The 26568-nt window shown below is 45.3% G+C and overlaps 1 protein-coding gene across 4 annotated transcripts in view; it reads left to right on the top strand.

Moving 5' to 3' along the window:
• Window positions 1-2362: 2362 nt before the first annotated feature.
• Window positions 2363-26568, top strand: part of KCNA10 (potassium voltage-gated channel subfamily A member 10) — a 36679-nt gene continuing 12473 nt past the window's right edge. The window contains exons 1-3 of one of the 4 annotated variants that reach the window (XR_009456579.1): window positions 2363-2717; window positions 12998-13084; window positions 13226-14185. The gene's annotated coding sequence lies outside the window, so the exon portion shown is untranslated. Of the gene's footprint in view, window positions 2718-10022; window positions 11127-12997; window positions 13085-13225; window positions 14186-25629; window positions 25792-26568 lie in introns of those variants that run through there. The other 3 variants (XM_019492462.2, XM_059717283.1, XM_059717284.1) reach the window with 3 other exon arrangements.

Below are 26568 nucleotides of genomic sequence, written 5' to 3'. Positions count from 1 at the left end.
CAGGGTCAGTGTGGGTCTAGTGCTATTACTGAGTGTATGTATAAGTGACCAAGGGGCACAATGATCAGATTCCCTGTTGATACCGAGCCAAGAGGGATAGCATAGCACACCTCAGTGAAATCAGAGTGGAGTGATAAATAGATCATGAAAGAGTAGAGGAGAGGGGTGGGCGGTAGTAAAATGAGACTCAACAAGTGCCAGGCAAGCCCATGGAGATGAGGGTTGTCCAGTGGTAAAAGTGCTGCTAAAACATCAGGATATTGGGATCTCATCTTAGCTCTGCCACGACCTCTCCTGGCTCCATGTAAATGTGGGATGGGGTGGTAGAACACCTCACTTGCTAGAGTTTGTAATGCTCCTTGAGATCCTCAGGTAGGAGATGCTGCAGAAAAGGCAGTGTCCAATCTCATTCATGGGGAGCTGTTTTTGCCATCGACAAGCAGCAAGCTCTGGGTGCAACGTCTAACAGTGGAAGGATGCATCCTCCCTTCCAGTGCACTACAGCTGTGCCAGTTTCTCTGAGCTGAGGATCTAGTTTAACACCTACAAGATGAAGCTGCCATTAAAATGCTCCATCAGTGGGTCATTACTGCTGTGATGCATGCAGACAAGGCTTTAACTTTCCCCACCCCTTACCAAATCCTGGATAATTATTTGCTCCTTCGTCATCAGCTATACACTGGGTAGGATTCTGGACATCTTTCACATGCCCTTCTTCTGGGTTCAGTGTGGATCCCAGTACAAATGTCATGATCAAAGCCCTTTTGAAGTCAGTGCGAATGTTTCTATCGGCTTCAGTTGGGATTGGATAAGATCCACGGATCTGCCCGCTATACAATGGACTCTGTAGTTTTTCAGATTGCAGCACTACAAACTAAAACAGATTCTCATTAGCGGAAGAAACCTGTTTGATCTTTTTTTTTTTTTTAATCTCGTCTCCTTTAAAGCCAGTGGCAAAATTGGCACTGATCACAGTGCAATTATAATCAGTACCTTAAGTGGGGCCAGTGGGTCACCCACCAGGGAGAGCTAACCAGGCGTAGTCTGTAGAATTGAAAGCGGATGTCTGATAAAGGAGGAGCGAGTCTCTAGTTTGTGGAGACGAGCGACAGAAATCGGTGGGTTTGGCTGGATTCTCAGAGTGAGATAAGTGAGCAGTGGGGGTTTTGATCCTTAAGTACTGCTTTTGGTCACTGTTGTGTCTTATCATGGGGACAGGGCTGACTTAGGGCAAACTATTGCAAAGCCAGCTACTTACTGCCCAGAGACCAGCGAAGAGGGGACTTTTGAGAGGGATGTTAAGGAAAATAGGCAGTACCAGAAGGCTTGGGAAAGGCCACATCACCCAGGTTAATTCTGCTGTTGTCTTGTCCTCCACCTGCCCCATGGACTCATGACCAGATAAGGATCCTGACCCTGGATTCCTCCACCCAGGTCCTGGCCTTGATTTGCACAGAAAGCCACCTCCGTGGTCCTGTCAAGCCAGGCTGGGGAAACCACGTGGTGTGAGAGCTGCCTGCTGGTGTAATTGTTTCAGGAAGCTGGTGGGAGAGATGCAAGAAGAGCCGGTTAGGTGGAGAAGCATGTGGGAATCTGATGACTTGGCTGACAAGATGCACATGGGGACCTCCCAGGATGAAGGCTTGCCAGCTGTGATGGAAAAAGTGTCTAGAGAAAAGAAGACTGAGGAGATGTGAGCACCGTCTTTAGGACGTAAAAAGTTCCTGCAGTGAGGACGATCCGAAACTGTTCCCCATGTTGGCAGGGAACAGGGCCAGAAGTGTTGAGATTAAGTTTTAACAGGGAGATTCATATCAGGAAAAAAACCTGTCCAACTATAAGGAGGGTATAACACCGGAATAGTTTGTTTAGGACGGTTCTGCAACCTCTACCATCGGAGGTATTTAAGAGTAGATTAGACAAATGGCTGTCAGGAATGGCTTGGGCATAGCTGATCCCATCTTGGGGCAGGGGAGTGGACTAGACCACTCAAAATCCATTCTAGGCCAATTTTCTCTGATTCTTTGAGTGTGAAAGTAACAGGGAGTAAAGGCGTAGACGTTTTCAGCAAAGGTAAGCTTGTGCAAGGCTTGGAGAAAGCCCTGTCTCCTATAAATATGGGGAAGAAGCAGGTAGAAGTATTTAAAATTTCTTCCCAACAGATAGACAAGGGGCGCTGGAGATGAAGCAAGTAACTTGGGGCATAGTGGAAATGAGCTCTGTCAGATGGTAGTGAAGGCAGAGGCTTTGGAATCAAATGGAGCAAAGAGCTACCTTGGAGGTAACATGGAAAACAGGTGAGAAGGCCAAGGGAAGGCAGAAAGCAAGAGGAGAGGGACTGGATACAGCTGCCTGTCATCCGAGAGGAGGAACGGGCCTGATTGATACTCGGGCATGTCTGAGGCTGACCCTCTGTTTGAACGTATGGTGTATACAGGCTCTGAGTAGATGTGTTGAGTAATGTGAATGGGGAAAGTCTAGGGCTGGGGCCTTCACCTGCAGATAGACAGTTCAAGGGCAGTTATCATTGCCAAAAAAGCAAATGAGTTAATTTTCTAGCTAGATCAGATTAGGCTGCGTAGCAACTTCCAGAGCCTGGCAAATTTAGCAGCAGCTGTTGCTGCTGCAATACAGCGTGATTTAATATTGAGTGAGAGAATAAACCTTGCAAGCTCTAGACTGCAGAGGATTCAAAAGCAGTTGTTTTTGCTAAATAGGTAAGTGTTAATTTATTTTGCTAATCAAACCACTGTAGGCTTTGTAGTAAGATAACGTGCAGCTTGATTTCTTCTGCTGCAAAACAGTCAGGTTTGACTCCTCCACTTCGCCCCCCAACACAGCAGGCCTATGCGTGCTCTCTCTCTACTATGTTAGTCATCTGCAGTTGCAAACTTACTCTCGGTACCAAGCAATTGCTTTTGAAAATCTCAGTTTGACTTAGAGGCTGACCACATTAAGCATGTTTCTTATAAAGGCTACGTGCATAAATAATTGTTTGGCTTATGTAAAAGAAGGACAAATATGGGGAATGTATCACATCCCTCAGAGTTTTGCTCTTTGGGAAGATAACTGTTAGGTCTACGTGCTCCCTTAGCAATTCAAGTGTAGCAAAGCCAATGCAACTTTAACCCTGTTTCATTCATAGCAATCTAATGTTTTTGTGTTCCCCGCTTCTTTTTAAAGCAGTTAACAGATACACCTGCCCGTAGCCTACAAGTCTACACAAGATGTAAGCCATTTCTGTCTTGACACCACCTAGCACCATTTCAGTATTAAATGTTTTGAAATACTCCGCAGTTCGTCAGGCAAGAATGGCCTTGTTCATAATATCTGCAGAATGAGAGACTTAGAAAAGCAGCTGCAAAGTGTCTTGAGAAAGCATGCAGGATGCTCAGTTCAGTGCTGTGCAAGGTAATGGGACTCCTGTTATGTCTTGCTGAGAAAGTCCACATCCACAGCTTCAAGATGACTGTTTAAAAAACTGGAGCTGCAGCCAACAACCCGGGAAAAACTGGAGGGAATTCACAGAAGAGCTATGGGACTGATTAAGAGGCAGAAGATGAGGCATTAGGTTTTCAAAGAGTGGGTTAAGAGGCAAGTTGATCAAAATCTAGAAGTGTTTACACTTAACTGGGAGAGTAATTAGCCATTACTAAAACTTATGGTAGATTTTCCCATCACTGACTGTTTGACTTTGTTCAAGCATAACTATTGCACCTGAAGCAAGAGTTAATTCAGAGAAGCCTTGTGGCCTGCGTGATGCCGGAAGACTAGATCATCCCCATAGACCTTTCCAGCCTTAAAATCTATGAAGCTGTACTCGCTGAAATCTGTGTTCAGCCTTATGCAAAAATGGCTGTGAGGAGCCATTGTAGCTGCCTGTGGTAGCTGCAGGATGCAGCAAGAAGAGGGAGGAGAAAAACAAACCAAAAATGGTTTGAGGCCAAAGCACGGAAGGAATTAAACAACACGGCAGTAAGACTCGAGTGGTTGTGTAATGGAGCAAGCTAAGAAGGGAAGCTGGGGAACAGCTGGTCAGCAATTATTGCAGGAGGGGAGAAACAATTAACTAAATGAACCCTGGAAATCTATCCCAGCCTCAGTGCAGGGGGGCTGAATGGGGTCACCCCATGTCAGTCCTCCTCACCCTTGGATCAGCTTGCAGAGCTGCTGACCAGGCTGTCCCCGATCAGTGACTCTTTAATAGATCTAGAAACTGAAATCTGCTCATGTGACACCTGCAGAGCTTCATAAAAGTTAAAGGAGGGGAAAGGATTAGCAGGTCACACAGGATAGGGAGGGAGGAGAACAGCCCAGTTGTCACGTTGCTGGACTTGGGTGTGGGAAACAAAATTCAAATCAGCCCTCTGCCACAGGGTCCCAGTGTGACCTTTCCTTGTGCATTGGGTCCATGTCTGTATAGTGCCGCGGTGCTCGGCCCTCCAAGCCCATGGACTGGAAGGGCCAGCACAGCACAGTTGGGCCATGTCCTCTGGCCTGGGGGGTTCCCCACGGGTCTCGAAATTTGGCAGCAGGCAGTTAATGCTGTGGTCACTTCCCCATTGCCATATATCTGGACTTGTGGAGAGCCCCACAGGCCAGATGACGTGACCTTGTGGGCTGGATCTGGCCTGCAGGCCACAGGTTGAGCACTGCGGGTATAGTGTACTGTTGCATCACATGGGGGTATGATAAGCATAGACGCTAAATAGTGAGAGGCAGTCTGATCCCCTAAAAGAGGAGCCATATTAAGTGCCTAAGATAGATCGCTATCCCCCTTTGTCAACATGGGACTGGCCCCTAACAGACACCGACTTGGGACAGCAGTGCCAAACTCCCGTAGGTTCGGTAGACAATCCCACCATAAAGACTACTGTCTTAGGGGCTGTCCTGTCTAATTTAAAATGCTGTGTGTGTTGGGGCTCCCGCTCCTTCCCTAGGGGACTAGTTAAATGAGTCGGTGGATATTACTGCCTGCAAGTCTTGCCTGAAATTCATCTTCAAGTTGTCTGTGCTTCATTGCAGCTCATTATGCCTAGTTCTGTTCCCTTGGGGCCCTTTACAGTTCCTCTGCCTCTTTGTTATTCAGCAGCCAGATACTGCCCCCAGCACTGAAATCTATTGAAAGACGCGGAAGGACCTTTGGTGGGATTTTTCAAACACTCAGCATTGATGTATGTCATCTTGTGCCCACTGCATGCATAACAACACACCTACAGACGGGGGGGGAACCAGAGTTAGCCCAATGATGAATGTTTGTGATATCTAGGTCCGAGGTTTTCAATCTGTGGTCTGCCAACCCCTGCAGGGCAGTAGACTATATCTAAAAGGTCTGCAAAAGATGACTATGATCAATCGAAAGTATGTGAATGAGTACCCACGCTTACCATTCATAGGGGTCCACACCTCGATTCGAAATTTCCAAAGGGGTTCACATCTCTATTAAAATTTTTTTAGGGGCCTGCAAATGAAAGAAGTTTGAAAACCACTCTTCTACGTTATTACTTCTATCATAAGCAGCAATGTTTGGATGAGTCCGGTGCCGCTTGTGCCATCCTTCCTTATTCTTTACCTTGACCAACAGATCTGGGTATATAGGACCAGGCATATTTTTGCTGGCTGTGATCATTTCCATTCTAGTAATTGTTCCCCGCTTCCTGTAACTTAAGTTAGACACCCTCATCGGCAATCCCTCTCAGCTGAGGATGATTGTCTTTCATGGTTGCCTTATCTGTGGGTCCAAAGATGCCTGATGAGGCCAATCCAGGATCGCTGGGTTTTGTTGCAACTCGGGCATGTGTGGGGTGGGTGGCTCTGGATTCTTGATTTGAACCATGACATGTTATTTCTGCTGCTCCTGCCATGGAGCAGTAACTAGAGCCTGGGAGCAGAATATTGCAAGGAGTGTTACTTACCATGCGGCTCTGCCAGGACTCCTGTAGCTTCAGCTTCTTTTCAATCATCCCTTTGCAACAAGCCAAATGATGAGGCGTGTTCTGAGCGTCAGCTGGAAGGAGCTGCTCTGAGGCATTGTTGGGCTAAGTTTATGAGAAAAAGGACTTAGCAGAAAGAAAAATATCCATGAGTTCTAATAAAGTTTTCATGAAACCTCTCCAAAAAGGAAAAACAAGAGATCGAGTGAAGTGGATATATCTCTACTGGCTCCAGTGGATCAGCTCCTATGTGTACCAGATCTGAATGTAACAGCTTGAAAGAGTCGCCTTGCCTCTTGTGAGAATAAAGTATTTTGGGGACCCGTTTTACTGAGAGTCTGCATTCCCTCCCCACCGTGCCATCCTAGAAACACTGGACTGTCTTGTCTCACTCTTTCATTGCGTCAGTCAAAGCATCGTGTTGTGGAGCTTTTAGCTTTCATGCGTTTGCTGAAGACATCTTGGTGCATTGCGAAACTCTTGCCATGGTATTCCTGGCCCTGAGCTCTCATTCCACTTGAAAAACCTGTCCCAGGAAAACACATTTGGAGTGAAAGTACAAGTGAAGACGCCGTTAGAGCTTTTCTTTTGCTGAGAGTGATTGCTACTGATGCTCATGTGGGAATACATCAGACTCTATCTTCTTTCTCTTTGGAAATCCCTCACAGTCGAGGATGATTATCTTCCATGATTGCTCTGTCTCTGTATCTGTAGATGGCTGATGAGGCCTATCCAGGATCGACAGACTCTACACTAAATACACCAGATATGAAATGACTGGACAGAGCCTTTTGCCCCCTTATCAGCACCCGTTGCATCAGGAGCAACATCAATGCATATTTCCTTTCCCTTTTATTATTCATACTGCATCGTTTTAGAAGTCCCCAGTCGTGGTACCCAAAAGCAGCCCTGGATTTTCATTTTCACAGCTTGCTACCTTGCCCCAGGGGAGGATTTTTTTCCCTGTTTCCAAACCAAGAGGGTGGGTCCAGGGAAGGATTTAACCCCTGGTTTTGGGGATCAGTTTATTTCTGAGTCTTAGCCTGCTCTTGCAAAAGCTCACCAAGTCTGGGGCCTGGTTATTCACTTGTCTAGCCAGCTGCTGAGCTTCCTTTCATATCGACAGCTACCCCTGTCCCACATCACTGCCCATTGTTGTTCTGCATATAGAAAGAAATGTCCCACCTCCCTGCTCCCTTCCCAATTGCATGGCCAAATGCCATGGGCAGCACAAAGCTGATCACATCCCATCCTGATGGTCCCAGCTCCTCCGGGCTCTGAAAAGATGTTCACGACCCAGTCCTTGGGCAGAGAGAGAGAAAGTGAGATGTAAGGGCAGCACTCATCAAACTTCTTGCTCCGGAGAGCAGTGGAGCTTCTGTGCTGGCTGCTAAATTGTACTTACTGTCAAAACTCCTGAAAAAGCATTTACCGTAATGGGGGCCGAGGGGCAAACAAGTCTTTATAGTATTTGAGTGTCCCCCAGGCTCTGACGCAGGCAGTTTGGGGCCACAGGGATTGCTGGCATAAAGTGGGGCAGAATTAGGGCCGTTTTAATTTAGATTGTGAGGCTCTGGTTTCCTATGGAGCTGTACAGCAGCCCTGAATCTCCATAATACAGTATCCTCAAACAGGCCTCTATCTTTCTGCCAGTCTACCCTCCTTTTTGCTGTCCCTACATCAAGGACTGCAAGGGGGTAGTGTCAAGCTCTTTCTGCTAGCCCATCCCCACTCTCCCAGGAGATCATCCTATACTAAGATACATTATGAGGGTTAGTTAACAGACCTTTGTATCCACGGCATTGGCCAAAGAGGAATGAGCTCAAAACAGGGCCCAGCATCAGAGCCTGATCTCAGTGATGCTGGTGCAGATCTCGGTTAGTCTCAGTGGAGTTTTCTGATGTGAGGAAATCAGGCCCAATAGGAGCTGCAGATACTCACATGCTTTCCCAGCTCTGGCTGGGAAAACTGTTCACACCGTTTCTTCGAGGCAACAAATGCAGATCTTAGCAATGCTGACTGTTTCCTGAATCCATGGCAGTCGTTCCTTTAGGAATGAGATACCATGGGAAGTCCCCAAAGATCAGGTTTTTTCCTTTTTTTATTTAAAAACATTTTTTTTTCATTCCAAAATTCCCGTGGTACTTTATTGAATAAAATATTTAAGCATGGACAAACCCAAGCCTAGAGCTGACCCCAGCGGGGTATGGGGCCTGGGGCAGATCAGCCTGTGCAAGGCCCCCTTAATGCTACGAGGGGCTGTGGTTCCCCTGCAAAGGGTGGTGGTGATGGTGGGGTGGTCTCCATGCTTCTTCCATGGCCCGGGGCTGAGCTGCCAGCTCCAGGCAGGCCCCGCAGGAGGACCCGTGGCTGCTCTGCCCAGCTCTGTGGGCCCCCCCAAAGTGTGGGGCCCGGCGCAGTCGCCCCGACTCACCATACCCTAGGGATGGCTCTGCCCAAGCCTTTTGTTGTCACCAAAACAAAAGTTTTTTTGATCTACAAATGAGTACATTTTCTACTGTTTGATTTACCCTAAAATAATCTTAAAAATACTTGGTTTTGGTCTAACCCTAACTGGTTTTGATTTGGCCTTTCAAAACAGCCCATGAATCAGAACCATCTATTGTTCCCCCAGCTCCATTCTCAGGTTGACAACACTGCGAAGGGTTAAGATTAGATTTGATGCCAGGAGAAGCATAGAAGAGTCTTCTGCTCTTTCCTTTATGCCATCTTGAGCCAGCCCCTTCCTCCTCCCGGCAACGAAACACTGCTCCAGCTTCCTTGCCAGGGAACTGACTGAGCAAGTCAGCCAGACAGATGGCTCAACTTGCCAAGTCCAGCAGCACTTGGCTGTCCACAGCCATCCCTAACCCGGCCTCAGGAACAGGCGGTACATGCCAGGTATTTGCCAGATGGCAGGCAGGATGAGGTCACATCCAAAGAAGAGGAAGAGAGTTCATGTTGAGAAGCCTTTGTTTCCTGCCTGGGTCTCCTCTTTCAGTCTTCATGTTTCCATGTTAATTTTCCTCCTCCCTGAGGCATTTCAAAGCTCCCCAGGTGGGCCAGTTTGGGTCATGCTGGGAGTTCAACTAGTGCACCAAAGTGAGCTGCCCTCTGGAGGGAAGCCAGGTGGGTTGGGTTACCTGGCAGGTGCTTTCAGCTGTGCATGCTCAAAAAGGCAGCTAATATGTTCGTTTCCATCCATCTCTTCTCAGCATGCTTTCTCGGCATATGCTATAGCATGTCCCATTTTAACTGTTTCTGGCATTTCCAAGGGCGGAAGGACAGAGAAACCCAAAGAGCAGAATGGGAGGGTGCGATCGGCCAAATCCCATTGCACTCCTGCAGCTGCATAATGGCGACGTCTGGCACTTTTGCACTATTTGATCTTCCTCCAGCACAGATAGACACCGAATCCACTCGTGTGCGTGCACCTATTGGCAGTAAAAGGAGGAGAAAGGGGAGGGACCTTTCATCTTTTAGCCCAATAACCTGGTGGCTGGGCACTTGCCCAGGGAGCAGAAGCAGATTTAGGATCTAGCTTCTCTCAGAGGGAGTTTAAACCATCTCCCACCTTACAGCAAAGTGATCCCAACCATCAGGCCAGGTGCTAGGCTGGGAAGCGGGGAGGAAGGGGCAACCTACAGCATGAATGCATCAAGTGGCGCTGGCAGCCTGCATGTGCAGCACGCAGCAGATCAAGGAGGGGCAGACAGCACAGCAACAGGATCAGGCAGGAGTAGAAAGCAGAGTGGCAGATCAACCGGGGGAAAGGGATCAGAGTGGCATTTGGGGAGGGTGCAGGCTTAATCTGTAGCACGCCTGCCAAAAGGTTTGGCCCCCACTGTACTAGGTAGTGTGCAGAGCACCCTCCAGATGTCCTACCGATCTGCCCTGGAGTCCTAGGCTCCTCCTGTCTGCTCAGCAAGCCAGCCCATGCTCCAAGGTATTTATGATCTACATAGGGGACAGATGATTTGGACAGCCTCCCTGCATGAATGTAGTGCCCAGCAACCAGCACAGCACTTAATCAAAAGCTGCACATTTTACAAAGGCCCAGACAGGGTAGATAAAATCTGCACATTGAGCAGCAATACCAGGCAGTGGCTTGTAGATTTGGAAGTCGATACCTGCCGCCATACGAAAGAAGAAGATCCCCATTGCATAGGTGAGGAAGTGAGACCAAGGGTTTATGTGTCAGGCCTAAGGTCATAGAAGGAAGCTATGGCAGGGCCTGGAAAAATACCCAGGTCTCCTGAGTCGCCCTGTAATGTCTCACCCATAGCACTAGCCTTCCTTAGTGGCCAGGCAATTACGGACAATTATATATGTGTACCAAAGACAGTGAGAAAATGAGAGATGGAGAGAGAGAGTACCTAAGGGGGTTGGGGGTAAGGTTCTAGACAGGAATAAAGATGAAGGAGGAACACAGGGTGTGAGACAGGGAGGAAGAATCAGGATTCACAGACTAGTGGCATCTTTTATTTATTTACCCATTAGGTATTAATGAGTGCGCCTTTTATGCCATATCTCCTGACATCATTGTAACAACTTTAAGCCTTTCTCTAAGCCGCAGTCTTTCTAGTATTCCTGTTTAGACTGATATGCTAACATGATTCTTGATATGCCACTTAGTACACTAGTTCCTATTATTACCATTCAGTTGAATGGGTAATTACAACACAGGGGTGGGAATGTTATTAAAGACACCTGGAAATTTCCTTTGACTTGGGAACTGGTGACTGCTGTTAACATTGCCATTCATTTCCTACTTGCGGTGGACCATTGAGGGCTAGCGACCTACTGGAGCTTGCTGGTGTGTGTGACTCGGGTAGCATCCAGAAGCAAAACAGCAAGAGGAGCTGACTTGGAGTAGCACCACTGGAAGAGATCCTACCTATTTCTACTGCTGTTACCACTTTTTTTAGAGACGTCTCCCAGTTACTGAAGACCCCTGGACTTAAAAGTGCAGAGACTCTATGGTGAAGAACATAGCTGTTATCATCGCTGGTTGCAGAGGCTGAAGATGAAGAAGACCCATTAATGATGGTGCCAGTGGAGTTTGTATATCACCCGAGAGCTGCCAGGTCCTATTCTTGCAATCTGTGAGCAACGTGAGACAGAATTACAGAGCCCCAAAGGAGTCTGTAGGACCCTAAACAGGGTCAGGGATCAGTTCATGAAGAAATAACGGTAGGATCATGGTCTGTCCTCTTCATGCGGTGCAGAGTTTGTTCTCTGATCTAACTGCCACTAATCTTAAAGGCAGCTGGGTCATAATACTGTAGAAAATGAAGGTTGGGAGAGACCTCAGGAGATCATATCTAGTCCAACCCTCTGCTCATAGCAGGATTATCCCCAACTAGATCATCCCAGCCAAGGCTTTGTCTACCTGACTCTGCCCAGATTAGTCTGTAATGTGTCTGTATATGGCTTGTTCACCTGTTCTTTGCATAGTCTAGTTTTGGGGATGAGGCCTCCATCCTTTCCTTTGGGAAGACTTATTCATATTCTCATGCACTGCATCACTGGTGAACACTTGGTGCCACGGGTCAATAACCTATGGCCCACGGGCTGGATTCAACTTGCTAAGCTGGGCCTTTGGCAGTGTTTGGTGGTGGGAGGCATTCCTCTGCCATGTCACAGCAAGGTGGCAAAGAGAAGCGGTGGTGGGGAGAAGAGTGGCAATGGCAGTGGTGCCCGGGTCCTAGAGCGGGCCTGCCGGGGACCCAAGCTGGGGCATTGTGGTCTGCCACCAGAAAACATTGCTGACTGCTGCTCAGTACTGATCCTTCTCCACATTTCTTTCCTGCCCTTATTCTATGCTGCTAGTTCCAGCTGTGGGAACTGTTAATTGTTTCAGTTTGCTGGCAATACCAAGCAAGTTGAAAAACAAAATGATTGTGTGTGGTTTTTCAACTCCTTTCAAATCAGATTAAAGGACGCTTAGAAACAAAAAGTAATGGGACATCAAAAGAACATAAATGTTTCCATGTGAAAGTGCCTGCGGCCCAACAGTTCTGAATTTTTCGAACCAGAAAAACCCCAGCCAAACAATCCTAATTTGGTACAAATCTATGAAACATTTTAGTGTTGCCAATGGAATTCTTCCCCCCTCTGTACACCAAAAATGATGCTGTTTTTAGCCATAAAAGTGGTCTTTAGGGCACTGTTGCACAAGTTATGATTCCATTAGCCCTTTGCTGTGGGCACATGTAGACTGAGCGAGCATAAGTCCACTGTGTTTTTGATCCAACAGCTGAATGCTAAGGGCACTTGCTTAGTAAACTGGAAACCCATAGGCAGGACCCCTTTACCCAGAAGGAGGCTGAACTGCAATAGGCCAGCTTCTCGGCGCCCTAACCACCGTGCCACAGCCTGGGATTACGTCCTTTTGAAGCTGAGCCACTGCACCTTGCATTTAAGAGTTATTGGGTAAAATGCAATGCAGTGGAAAGCAGTGCCGTGCAATGGGGAAGTCTCCACCCCATTGGGAACAAGCGCCCAGGCCAGGACTCAAGGCTGTCCCCCATCTAGTGCAGCAGGCATCTCGCTGAGCCACAAAGCCTCCAGACTGGCCTTTTCTGGTCCCACATCTCTCCTTTACTTGGCTGACTAGGAGGTCAGCTTCCAAAAGAGGGCTGGAGAGGTGACTGAATGATGCTTGCCCTGTGGGCTGGCTGCTAGAGCACTATGCTGGAAAATCAGAGGCAGTCTGCACTGTAAGGTTATACTACCTGAGGTCCCATCCCCAAGCCGCTTATTATTTGAGAAAAATCAGATGAGGACCCAAGCGATCTGGTCTACTTTCACCTCTCTCTGAAAGAAGCAGCTCTTGAAATACTGGCTTTACAAGACTTGAGTTTGTTTTCAAATGCTGACCCTGACCCACACAAGAAACATCAATTTTGTTTGAGCGTGCAGCTTTGAGGAGGGTGCTTCTACCTTGTGTTTCTTTTATAGCCAAGGACAACAAGGTGAGATAGGGTTTCGTAGGGGTATAGGATTTCTGAATCTGAGTCTTATCCGAAGCAAACTCTGTCTAATCCTTATCTTTGTGTCAGAAACAAGCAGACACCAGCCACCTCCGTGACAGGATACTCCAATTGCACAAGGGGAAAAAATAACAGGCCATTTGACTTAGACTTGAGGTGAGTGGCTGATTTGGCTTTTATTTCATTTATTGTGTTTAAAGGAGTGCTAATTATAGTAATAGCAGGGTAGAAACTTAACTGACCTTAACGTATAACATCGCATTGTATTAAAACAGTCCTTTTCTTCTATTTCAATAGGACAAAATGTAAATCAATCATGTTAAAAGGATCCCATTGGACCAAACAGAAAATGGCTCCCGGATCCACTTTATGTTCAGTTTTATGCATGTGCTAATTCTTGATGCTCTTGAGAAAGATGCAAGATGGATAGATGGAAATGATGCATCTTCTGAAAACAATTTTAAGGGAATTGTTCTTTTTCCAAGCCATAAATTACCCTGTATCATTGCATTTTGATGATGGTGTACAGGTTTTTGAATCATTAGGGGTTGCGCAAAATAATCATTAATATTTGTAATGCATCTTGTTGACTTTTATTCATGACAGAGATGCCATAAGTAAAATATATTTTAGCGTGTCTATATTCTATTTTATTCTCTATTGTGTTTAGCTTGTTAGTAATCTTAAGCATAGAGGGTAGGAGCATTCATGAATAATTACAGTTGTGTATTGAAGTGTGATCATTTAAAACTTGGAACAACAGATGAACCATTTTTTAAATGACATTCATTGATAAAGTACCGGTAAGCTTGGCAGACATAGAAGTGCCTGCCACCTGATGACCACACTACTAATAGTGGAGTCCTTCTCAGCTGAAATCAGTGTAGCTATTCTATGTTTGCATTGGTTAATAGACCAGAATTTGGCCCACAGATCTTAAGGAGAATATGAGCCAAATCAATGATTTCTGTAACTTTAGTGAAGTCAGGAGACTTACCGAGAGATGCATTTGACTAGTTGTAGAAAATCATCTCTGAAATCCAAGCGGTCTTTCTTGGCTTTATTCATGAGTCTGTATTAGGAAGGCTCCACATCGAATACAGAACAAATAGTAAGGACGGTGTTTCTAGCAGAATGCACACAGGTTATTTGTAAGGTGTGGAAACTAAACCAGTAACCACAGTGGCATCAAAGCAGGATTTATGTTGGCGTATGTGAATGGCCACCAAAGACTGGTGCAGTAAACTTTTTTAGCCATCTAAGCAGTAATGAAAAGCTCGTTCCAGTTAAAGCTCATTCAAGGGTGCTGGCTGGTTTGAGAGATATTAGTATTGTTAAAGAGACGTTTACTGCTAGCTCTATGCCCAAAGGATGATTTGGTGTCCTATGTGAAATGAGTTGTGTGGTCTCAGAGGACAAATGTCCACACTGTGAGCTCTACTGATACTAACAAGTTAGCACTGAAAGCAATTCCTAGCAGAGGAAGGTATAAAGCTACTGTTTTATTCCAAAATTAGTCCCAGCTAGTCCATGTTGACACAAAATTATTATTATTATTGCACCAGGAAAGCAATGTTTTCAAGCCAACTTCCTATTTACAGTAGCAGCTTGGCTGAGGATATCTCCCAGCTAGAGTTCTCTAGGAAATGTTTTTGCCCCTTGAAAAATGTGACTGAAATTATTTTTGTTGTGGGATTCCCTTCCCGCCTTCAACACATCTAGGCTGCTGGTGAAAAACAGAAAATGCAAAAACCCCAAAAGTTTTCAGTTTGAGGACAACCAGAAATCATACTGTTTTTACTTTCAGTTGCCACCATTGCTAGGTTTTCAGTGTGTGCTCAGTTTTATTTCTTTTTCAATGAACTCCTGCCCCCCAATTGCCAAAATGCACATTTGTGTGTGTGCATGTGTGCAAAAGTGTATGGTTAGTTTAAAAATATTTCCTTCCAAAAAGTTGCGATGATCGATTTTCAATCAGCTTTTGTTCACTTGCTCAAAAATACAGCTGCTAGCAGGTCCAGATTCAGTGAGATAAGATGTGACATTAAAGCACAAAGCAGAAAACCTCTTAATATCTCAATTCAGGCTGTTCCCAAGTAAGAGTGCTACATATCCGAAAAGGATGACTGAAAACTCCAGTTTTGGTAACAGCAACTCAGTTGCAAGTACTTGACTTTCTGCCAGGCTGAATTATTTGCATGGCACATGGAAGATGAAACTATACTCCAGGTGAAGTTTTGACAAGGAGGCACTTCACAGTTGTGATTTAATTATCTTAAGGATGACAAATGAGCAGCTTAGCATGTGTGTGTGTGTGTGTGTGTATGTCTGTTTGGGTGGGTGTCAGAGGGGTGGGGGAGACTAACACTTCATTGATGCCAGACTAGTTGTGTCTAACAAGAATAAAGTCCAGATTTGGTTGTTAAAATTGTATATAGACAAACTCTAAATGGTATCCCTTTTTGCTGCTTAAGGTAATAGGGCAGCATGTGGATTTTCAAAGGTCACAGATGAGACTGGGAATCAGTGCTCAGAGGCAAATTCAGATCGGAAGGCATCCAGCATTCAGAGTGGTCTTAAAGCTGAGCACCCGACATGCAATGGTCTTTCGAAAATGCAACCCTGTATATAAATGTAGGTAGAACATGTTTTCAGGGGAAAGGTACAAGGAATTGCTCTGTGTTTTCTCTCCTTCTCCAAATATAAAAGCATTCTGGTGATCATAATGGTGCTCAGGGCAATCTACCAGCCCGAAGAAGTTCCCACTGGCAGCAAGGAAAAGCGGGGCTTGACTGGGGGTGGTGGAAAGGAAAGCCCCTAGAAATCAACTTTGAAATGCCATAACACTTCATTACACTCAGAGATTGAGCAAATCGCCCAGCAACATGATTTCCCTTCAAGGAAACTGCTCCTGTTCTCCTTTGTGTGCTCAGAATAACTAAAGCCTCCCAGACAATGTCAGAAGAAGCACGAGTTCCTCATGCTTTTTGGTAATTCCAGAAGGAGGAAACAACAAAAAGCCCCACTACTGTCCCCCATTAAAGAGGTGGCACCCAAAAGCATGTCATGGAGACCACTCAACATCATTTACTCCTCATAGAGTGAAGAAAATATGACTGTGTGCTTCTACACATGCAATTAATTTGAAGCAATTAACTCCGGAGCAGTTTGAACTGGAGTAAACTACTCCCAACTGCATTGTCTACACTTATAGTAGCAATTTGAGCCAGGGGGAACAGTTTACACCAGGGCTGCTCCTGCACTGCTCTGGGTGGTGGCGTCAGGCAGCTGGCTGGGGCATGAGGGTGCTGAAAGTGCAGAGCCGTGTGGCTAGGCACCAGGTAGGAGTCTGGCCCCCTCCTGGCTGGGCTGACCAGTAGGGCTGTGCAAAGCTTCGGGTGGTGATTCGATTTGGAGGAGATCCGGCCCAATTCGGTGGCCGAATCTCCGAATCCGAGTCAGGGGACCAGTTTAAAGGTCTGAATTGATTCAAAGCTCTCTGAATCTTCAGAAAAGATTCAGAGAGCTTTGATGACTTGGGCAGTCCCCGGTGGCTGCAGCAGGGAGCATGGGGCAGTGGGGGGCAGTGGGATCGCCCTCCCACCTGGCAGTACCTGCTGAGCTGGGGCTTTTTTTCCCCCAAGAGCTGGGGCGGGCAGGGCGGCCATTGCCGGGCTGGGAGAGGGGCAGGGGATGGGCCTGGTTTGGCTGAGTCAGAGATTCAGAGATTCAGCAGCAGCCAAATCTCCTAATCAGATTCAGCCGAATCAAATTGAGACAGAGGTTCAAATCACCAAATCGAATCGCTGTCCCCCAAATTGGCTGAATCTGAATCTGAAACGAATACTAGCCACTTCGCACAGGCATACTGACCAGATGCAATTTATGCCTGTCGTCAGCGTCTGCATGTACATTTAATTGCAGTTAATTACTCCGCTGTAATGGCTGTGTTAAGTAGTTTACTGCAGGCTAATAACATCGCATGTGCAGATGGCGACACTTTACTCTGCAGTTAATTAGTCTACTCCACAATAAATTACACATGTAGATGCAACCACTGTCTTTCACTAGGGGAACAGTAAGTCATAGGTACAGGTGTCCAAGAGAGAACTGCTGGAAACAAAACTGGGATCTGCCTCTGCCCCAGAAGTAAGATTCATAAGTGCACAAAAAGTAAGGCTGTGTTTGGCTTGGTGTTCTTGTCTGCATCTGCCTGTGATATATAAATGTCAAAGCAGATTAGGAACCGTCAGGAAGGACTCGCTTTGGCTTTGGATCAGGCTTTTCATTATTGCCATCTTAAATGTAACTGGTTCTTTGATGCTCACCAATCAATCACTTCATAAGTAATTGTCCGTCTATCAAAATATACATTCATTTCTAAAGCTCTTTAAATATTTAATGTATAATAATAAGCTAAGAAGATTCCACAACTTGGCCACAAAGGTGAAAGTGATTCAGTGCCTCAAAGGTAAGTATGGTTTCAGTATGGTTCTTCATGACATACCATGTTCTGTATATACAACAGTGCAAGCAATGAATATGAGGCACAATAGCAACAGCAACAATTATGAATTTAGCTCTATTAAAAGGTCATAGTCCCTTCAGAAGCTATGCCACCCCTAATGCAGCTGCCACCTAGGGCAAAAACCCTGCTTGCTAACCCTCTGCTAAGAAAGTTGATGCATCCTAAGATCACTAATGCAATGGTCTAAATTAAACCTTGATAAGTGACTGTGTTCCTCCTGAGGTCTTATGCAGTTGTGGGAAAATAATAATGATGATACTTAGTATTTATTAATCTGGGTGGGAAATAAATGATCACAGCTGGAAGGGCTGATTCAGGAGAACATCTTTGTTCCAGAAGGCAATGAAGCATACTTAAAATTAAGCATGTGCTTAAATCTTCCTGAATCTGAACCTAAAATCCTAATCCAAAACTCTGAAGCTAATGGAAACGGGCTCACTGACTTCAGTGGATATTGGATTAGTCCCAAATACGCATCAAAGTTGTAGACACTCCTGCATCCTTAGAAAAACATGCCTGCTTTTCTGTGGAACTGATTTCACACCATCTGTCTTTCGCTGCTGCCTTTTGCAGCTTGTGCCACATTTTAACAGCCCTTTGTATATGGAAATGCTGCCTGACTCCAGCCCCTTTTTAACTTTGATCCCTGATCTCTCTTGTTATTAAATTACAGATTGACCCGGTTAATCCATAGTTGATTAATTTGGCCTGTATGTCTGGGTATCAGAAAGATTTCATCTTACTCATGGCATGTACTGTATGTACCGGGTTCCTTGTTAATCTGATTTTTTTTTTTATTTGTATAAAAAAAACCTGAATAAAGTATGCAAACTGAGAAGGATTAATCAAGGCTGGCAGTAACGCAGCCAGGCACCATTCTCTGCCTGCTATTTTAGGTCAGCCCAATTCTGTATTTTGTCTGTCACACCATTATGTTGGGTGGTGGCATTTCAAAAACCTAAAGAGTTCAGATTGGGCCTCCTCTCTTTGCACAGGGAAGTTTCTGCAATCCAGCTGAGATGGAGCTTGGAACAGCACTTAGCTGCTGGGTTGTGCTTTTTATCTACCGCAGTCAAAACCCTTAACAAGTGATGCACTGTACTGTGATTGTACACGTTGGGAAACTGAGGCACAGAGAAAGAACATGACATGACTATGGGTCAGTGGCAGAGCCAGGGAGAGATTGCAGGTGTCTGGATTCACAGTCCTGTGCTTGACCAGACCAGTCAGCCTGATAAAGGCTCTTCTAATCAGTCTTCTCATGGTCCTTCTCATCAGCCTTCTCATGATTTCCTTCCTGTTGAATAAAGGATGTGGTGCTGCTGTTCCTGCCATCTCAGCTCTGCTCCCAGTGGCACAAAGGGCCATCATCATGTTAGCACACTGGCAGGATTTCTGAACCATAGACCTCCAAGCTGTTGGCAGCTGCATGCTGCAGGGGTATGAGTTAAAGGCAGGAACGTATGCCTTCATCCTGCTAGTTTGCCTGGATTCTCAGAGGGAACCAAAACACCACGATCTGAATGACGTTTATGATGTGAGTCCAGGCATTCATGGGAATCACCAAAGCAAATAAGGCCACGGCTTTATCTCACCCAGCACTGGCTTTCATAGGTCCGGCTGTGTCTGAGCAACGTATGAGAAGTGCCTCTTGCAGTCGGGTCTGAAATGCCCATCTGCTATGGGACAGGAATGGTTAGCTTCAGCCCTGCAGCAGGAGAGTGTACGACCCTCCTGTTTTTAAATTCTCTCATTGAACTATGAGCAATGTCCCCGTATCCATCTAACCCTCTCATCCTTATTTGAATCTTTTTAATACTTGTATTCATTGAAACCTTGCAGCAACATGTTCCATCAGCCAATTATGAAATGTGCTAAAAATCATTTAAACCCTTTTTAAATGCTTTGGATTTCAGTTTGATTGAATACCCTGTGGTTCATATATTGGCACGTGGGAAACAGAAGAGCATAGTTTGCTGTCCATATTCAATCTGTACTGCAACATTTGTATACCATCATGCATACCATTCACATATCACGTAGTGTCTATTCACCCAAGGAACCTTGTCTGTAGTGTCTATATAGTATTTATTACTTTATCTGTCATTACAGGGATCCATTTCAGATCCAGACCTGAACTAAAAAGTATGTGTCAAAAAGACCTACGATATGTAATTATTTAGTATATCAGTGCGAAATTGCTCCTTATTCTACAAATGTTGTGTTCCAATGTTTGGGTAAGAGTTTCTGGTTGTAGCTAATGTTGCCTGTTAGGATTCTAACACTGTATAATCAATATGTGGTTATACGGTGAAAGGTACCTATTCAGACTGTAAAATTATCAGAAAATGCACTGTCTTTTACTTGGGTTTGTATAGCACAAGCTATGGTGGGCCATGATCTTGGTCGGAGCCCCGAGATGATAATGTCATACAAATAACGAAGTCAGGTAACACTTCCGTGAGTGTAACCATACAGGTCCTTTGTTCTCTGAAACTATTGCGCTATAACTTTCACCTGCTGTCCTTTATCACCATCATACCGTCATTAATATACCACCCTACCAATAAAATTTCCTACTTCCTTTGCAAACCCTCAATTTTTATTGATTTATTTTTATTCATCTACAAGCAATACTGTAAACGCTTGCTGTAACTCTTAATAGATTTAATTTCCAGAAGCGCTGAGCCGAGGGGATAACTGATTAAACCCATTTTAGGTTTGTAATGACTTTTTCCAGGAGTAAATGTAATAGCATCCAAATCACTGGATTTTGATCACCGGGTTCTTTTGCAAACATTCAAGTGAAGCATTTACTTTCCACACCCTTTGGCACTAGAAAAATCCCCATCCATCTGACTTGTCCTTTAAACTGCCAGCCTGGCTTTTTCTTATCACCTCTTCATGCATGAGTAAGCATTGCGTCACTTATGTTTATTCCTCCTGCTATTTTAAATGTGATTTGCTAACGGCAATCTCTGCACTCCCTTAATTTTTGCCCCTCTATCCTCTTCCTTGCTTAAAGCAGCTTTCTCTGCTATAATCATTCCATAAACCCGACTATAAATCCAGGTTGTTGAACTATTATTTTTTAATGCATTGTGCAGCCTTTAAAATTCCCCAGATATTATTAACTATCAATAAACAGACACTTGCTGGGGGTGGGGAGGGAAGGATCCTAGTTTTATGTTCAGCTTAGCTTCTCTTACCATTGAGAGCATCCAAGCTTCAATTGTGTGCACAGCACTATTAGCAGAGTTGCTAAGCAACCACAGGAAGACATGCCCATCAGTGACAAGTGGCTCATTAACAAAAACCCCCCCCCAAAACAAAACAAAAAAAAAACAAGAGAGAGGGTTTTATATTCCAATACAGCAGACCAGACTTTCTCAGATAGACTTCTAGTTTCAAAGGCTTCAATTTTGGGGATGCCCAGCTTGTGACATCCTGATCTAAGCTGAGTGAGGGGCTGAACACTCCGGTTCCTATTGACTTCATGTAGAACCGTGGATGCACAAGTCTGGAAATTAAGTCCAATATCAACAAATCTGGGTGTTTGACAGATAATCCACTCTAAAATCAGGCACCTGGCCTGACTTTGAGAGAGGTGGAGCATCCAAAGTCCCAGGAAGGTCAGTAAAGTGTGTGATTTCTGTATTTATACTTATTGGAGATTCAGAACTTACTTGCACTGGAGTCAATAAGGAGATTTGCATGAGTGATTGTCCCAAATACTGCAGTTGCTCCAAATATTGGGATTTGTCCACTATTAAAGAAGGTGGAAACAGTTGCTTGGGGACCACATTCAGAAGAGGTCTTGGGTTCATAAAATGCAACTTATGCAGAATGTATGTGCCTAAGTCCAAACGAGTGATTTGCAATAGCCCTGCTCTTAGTTGGGCATCATCACCTCCTTCTTCAGAAATGGTTTTGAATGGAAGTGGTCCCAGTGTCTGTGCTGTTGGGGCATGTTAGGTATGTGCTGACATGGCTTGGCCTTGGGCACAGGAATACCTGGTTTGTGAATCCCAATAGGCTTAGAAGTGAGGTAGGCATGAGATGCTCAGCTCGGCCAAGATGGTGGAAGTCCTGGAAAGGCTCAGTAGCAGAACTGTAGGTGCCTATCTAAGCTTTCTGGGTGCTTAAAACTTAGGTATAGTCATGCTCAGCATTACCATGACCAAGTCCCTTTAGGAATCTGGTCCTTAGCCTTTTTGTTACTCCTTGGTGTTGGGACCCAGAGGCCTGGGGGCCTGAGTTTTTCTTCTTGTAACTTTGCTTAGCATGAGTCTTCGGGCTGGCTAATTTAACTTTGGTTTCAACTGAGCTGCAAAGCTGCAACTCAGCAACAAGAGATGACATGGGTGTCATTTTGACCATGATCCATTTGTGATGAAGAAAATGAAGAAGCTTGGAGATACCTTGTCTGGATGACCAACGTCAAAATAAGAGATGGGCCACCCAAAATAAGGAAATTTGGCTTGGGAACAGATGAACAATCGGCAGCAAAACTGCCCCCCACCTAAGAATGAAATAAATATCTAAAACTGGGAAATTTAGTCAATTTAGTTCCATCTGTAGTAAGTGGAAATAAGTTTATTACTATGCATTGCATGGAATGGCTTAAGCTAATTATACGATAAGAAACACAGTATATAAGTAAAAAATAAGCTCACACTTCAGAGCCCCTCCCAAAGAGACCCTGGCAGCAATGCGGGGATTAAACACCTCCCCCCACCACCCTTCCCTCTGGCTACTGGTGTCTGGCTGCTGTGGCCCTGGGTACATGGCCCCAGGTGCACGAGCAGCGCTTATCGGTGCCTGCGCCCCCATCCCTCCCTCTCCTGCAATGGGGGGATTAAACCGCTGCTTCTTCTCAAGCTGCCTGGGCCTGGCCCTGCGCCTGCCCCTGCTCCTGCCACCAGCCAGCGAGTGAGCAGGGGTGTAGGTGCTGGGGACCCCTGACAGGGGCTGCTTTCCCCCTTCCACTCCAGGCAGACCCCAGCTGGGGTCTCTGCAGGCCAGGGTCAGGGTTTAAACCCCTCCCCAGTCATATTCAGGTCTTCCTGGGCCTGGCCTCACCCCCAGCTTAGTTTCCCTCCAGCCAAGGGCTTGTTCTAGCACCCCCGGCTTCTGTCCTGAGCCGCTGCAGGCATGTGCCTGAATTTCTGGAATCAAAAGTGAATGTCTGTTCACTTGCAAATTGGTTCAATCTATGCAGGCTAAACTAACCTGCAAAGATTGAATCAATTCAGGCTCCAGCTTTCTGAATGTCTGTCCCTAGCCACTCTGTCCTAGTCTTGGAAACAATACCTGGTACAAGGCCTAATTTAATGTTACTGGACGTAACATTGGGGAGCCGCTCAGTACAGCCGGAGCTCACTGCAGCTGCATGTGGTGGTGATCAGTGTGTATATATATCCTCACACTTTAAAGCATGAGGCTTTTGGCTTGATGACTGGGAGAGGCAGTCATTTCTCTCTGATCCAAGCGAGCCTCACTCTGTGGCATGTGCAGTCACCAGCCATCTGTAAACCTGGCCAAATCATACACAAGCCTACCACATTTAGGACCAAATTCTCTGTTGGTTTAATACCACAGCCCTGTTAAAGCTGATGTTACCCCAGTACAGTACCAAACTTCTCCTGGCACAACCTGAATAGTTTGGCCTTGCTATAATTTCACAATCTATCCATCTGACATGTCCTTATAACGTTGCTATGGTCAACTTCTGCTGTGCAATATAGTCACTTCCTAAACCAGAATACGAATATGTCTTCTTAGGCCAAGAGTGATATATAGAAACGTCCTGTGTGATATCCTGCATAATACAAGCCATAGAAGCCCTATGGCAAAGTCCATTATTTTCTTTTCTGCCACCAGAATGCGGCTCCCAAGCCACCAGTCCCACCTTCTCCAAGGACCCCCCATCCCAGTGTATAATGGGAAGACATCTCTAAGTCCCAGGTGTGGCTCTGGATGCTAGAGAGGCTACACCAGGGACCAATGCACTGCTCTCATGCGATGAAAGCAAGGTGGTAGTCACAATATGCTGCTCATGGGAACACTGCCCGGTGGAGTGAAGTTGTTGAAATAGAATAGTTATAATAGACACAAGTACAAGGCTGTGTTCTTTGTACTGTCGCAACAAAAGCATTGCATTTTGCGTGTTTGCTGAGAGGCTGTCAAATGTCATTGTCATTTTTCTATGCATAGCAAAGCCTGCAGGTTCCTGGGGGCAGGCATTGTCTCTGTACCCTTCCACTTTCTTTTTTTTCTGCCTGCGCCCCTGAAACAGAAAAGTCATCATCAAAAGCTATAATGAATTTTCAGAAGGAAGTGTCTGAAACGAGCATACCTGGGAAACTGTGTGCAGGGATGAGGAGGAGGATGCACGTGGCTGTCGGGCAGCTGGGATGGAAATTATTCAGCTACATGGTAAAAACTGAATGAAAAATATGCTGGTTGTCTGCTCTGACCTGCTGCAGACTTGTACACTTCTTAGATCTTTCCTACAAGGGCAGCTTTGGCTCAAAGTGTCCGAAGACCCATGGGTCATGGAAGAAAGAGCATCAGTCCACGTACATTACTGCACTCACTGGAGAGCCAGACTTGATCCAAGGGGGAAAGCTAGCCTTCGTGAAGATTGACATTAAATCAAAACAGCTATTCTATGCACTTGCATTCATGCCTCTTAGTATTTTCCATTAGCAAACATCCCTACTTACAGGTTTCTATTTGCACGACAAGTTGGAGCCTGATTGTTCTCTCTCTAAAACTTAATCTATGAAGAAGAGTAAATATGTATAAAGCTATTCCCTTTTTTAAGATGTGTCACCTCTCTAACTACTGAGAAGAAGAAATAACTGGGAACATGGGCAACCAATGAACAATTGAAAACTGGAGGGAGCATTTCACGACTAGCCCTATAGGCTGACGTTTTTGGTATAAATGCTTCAAACAGTTGTGAGTAAGGAATGCATTTGTAAATGGATCTGGGAAAAATCTTTTGGCTCCAGCAAAAAAGATTTATATTTAGTGAGGTTCAATCATTTTTCAAAATTGCCATGTTTTCCTGCCTTTTTTTTTTTTAGTTAAATAGGGTGACATTGAAGCAATGCCCAACATTTATTTAGCATTTTTGATGTATGGATCTCAAGGTCAGGTGGAAACATCACTACCCCCTTTGTATAACGGAGGGAGGGAAAAGGAAACTGCCTTGCCTATGGCCACATGGGAGCAGAACCCAAGTCCCAGTGGAGCACTCCAAATTTCCAGTGTTTCATGTATTTATTAATGATCTTTCTGATATTAAGAAAGGGATGGGGAGTAAGTTGGCAAAACCTCTGGATGACACACCAAATGATTCCAGTTAATGAAGACAAGAAAAGTCTGTAAAGCATTCAGAAGGATTTGACTAGCTGGGCACATGGACAGTGCAGGAAACAAAGGACACTTATGGTCGACAATGAAGAAAAATAAAATTTCTTACTTGCAGGGCTCTAAATTAACTCTAAATGGCTGGGTATTGGTAGGGACATTTTTACGTACAGCGGCAGTCAAAGGAAAGGACATTTAGATACAAGCTCCAAAAAAATAGGAGATGATGCTGCAGATATTTTAACCGTGAACAATCAATTCTGATCTCATCTTCAACAGGATCGAGAAGGAGTGGAAGGGGATACAAAAATGGTCATAGGCCTGGTGAGATGTTGATCGGAGGACAGAATGAAAAGATTGGGACTGGTTAGGGAGAAGGGAAGAAGGGGTAGGATAGTGGGATGCATAATGGCTTCAAACCCTAAAAAATAAGGGGTCCTTCCATCATCAAAAACAAGCAAAATGAATAGTCCATAATTAGCCAGTGTAAACTCAGTACTGCCACCAGACTTCTGGAGGTACCTTCCAGGCTAAGTATTTTAAGAGTGCACTGAGGCCACCCAGGAGCTCAGCTGGAGGGATTCAGATAAAGCAGGGGGAGTGGGCAGTTTATGGGTCAGGAGAACATCCACAGTCACATCGGATAGAGAAATGTATTTATTTATTAATAAGGGATATAAGCCTTCCTGCTCTGGGGCAAGAGCCAAAGCCTTGCTAGCAGATGGGCTCTGAGCAGAGAGACATTCTCCCCTATGAGTAGGTTATTTCCCAGTCAGCCACTACAGGACTTGTTTGCATCTTCCTCTGAAGCATCTGGTAGCAGGCGCTGTCGGAAACGGGATACTGGACTAAAATGTGCCGCTTGCCTGATCCACTGGGGCGATCCCTGACTCAGTGCAAGTGTAAGTGTGCTATGTTTAAAGGAGCCCGGCATACCTGTGATTGCAGGAGAGAGGTAGGCACCTTGAGTTATACACTGGCTCTCGGGAGGATAGGAAAAGCTTACCCTGGGTTTTCCCTTTTTTAATACTGCTCTTAAGTGGTATATCAGAGTGTTTTGTTTAAATCTCTCTGCTGAGGGCTGTCTCCCCTTCTCCTCCCCGTTCCAGTCTGGAAGTCATGTCATGAGCACGAATTCACCGCTCTCAGGACGGGGTTATGCAGTGGCATTACTGGGGATTATAAACAGGCTTGTGCCCTGTTTCATTCAGAAAAAGATGTCTTTCCTTTGATGCGGTGCAGTGCTGAATGGATCGGAGTGGGTCATCGCAAGAAAAATGTTTGCCATGGAGTAGGGGGAATAAAAGGTGGCATATCACTGAAGGAACGGGAACATGGCTAATACAGAACTGAGGTGTGTGTGTGGGGGGGGGGTTTACCTACCTTAGTTTCTTCCTTTTTTCGCGGCTCGCAGAAGCTGTCTCATTTCCATCCTAGCTCGCACAATCCAAGGGCTTTAAAGCACAATTATCCACAGGCTCAACAAATGCTTTCCGCTTGTGCATCTGAAGTATCCTATGAAGATGGGTGGCAGAAGAAAAGCCTTTCCCTAACAGAATCAGCTTGGGTTAGGACAAATAGGTGCCAGGCTCGAAAACTGAAAAAACACCCCTTTTTTCCATTTGCTCTCAGGCAAAGCCAGTCCCCTAGCTATAAAGCAATCAATTATAAAGTTTAACAAAATAGAAAGGAGCTTGGTAAATTATACAGTCTGCTTCCTTTTATCCTAAAG

Source organism: Alligator mississippiensis, chromosome 14, assembly GCF_030867095.1.
Source record: "Alligator mississippiensis isolate rAllMis1 chromosome 14, rAllMis1, whole genome shotgun sequence".
Taxonomy (NCBI): Eukaryota; Metazoa; Chordata; order Crocodylia; family Alligatoridae; genus Alligator; species Alligator mississippiensis.
Note: the sequence above shows the minus strand (reverse complement) of the source record. Positions and strands in the feature narration are given on the sequence as shown.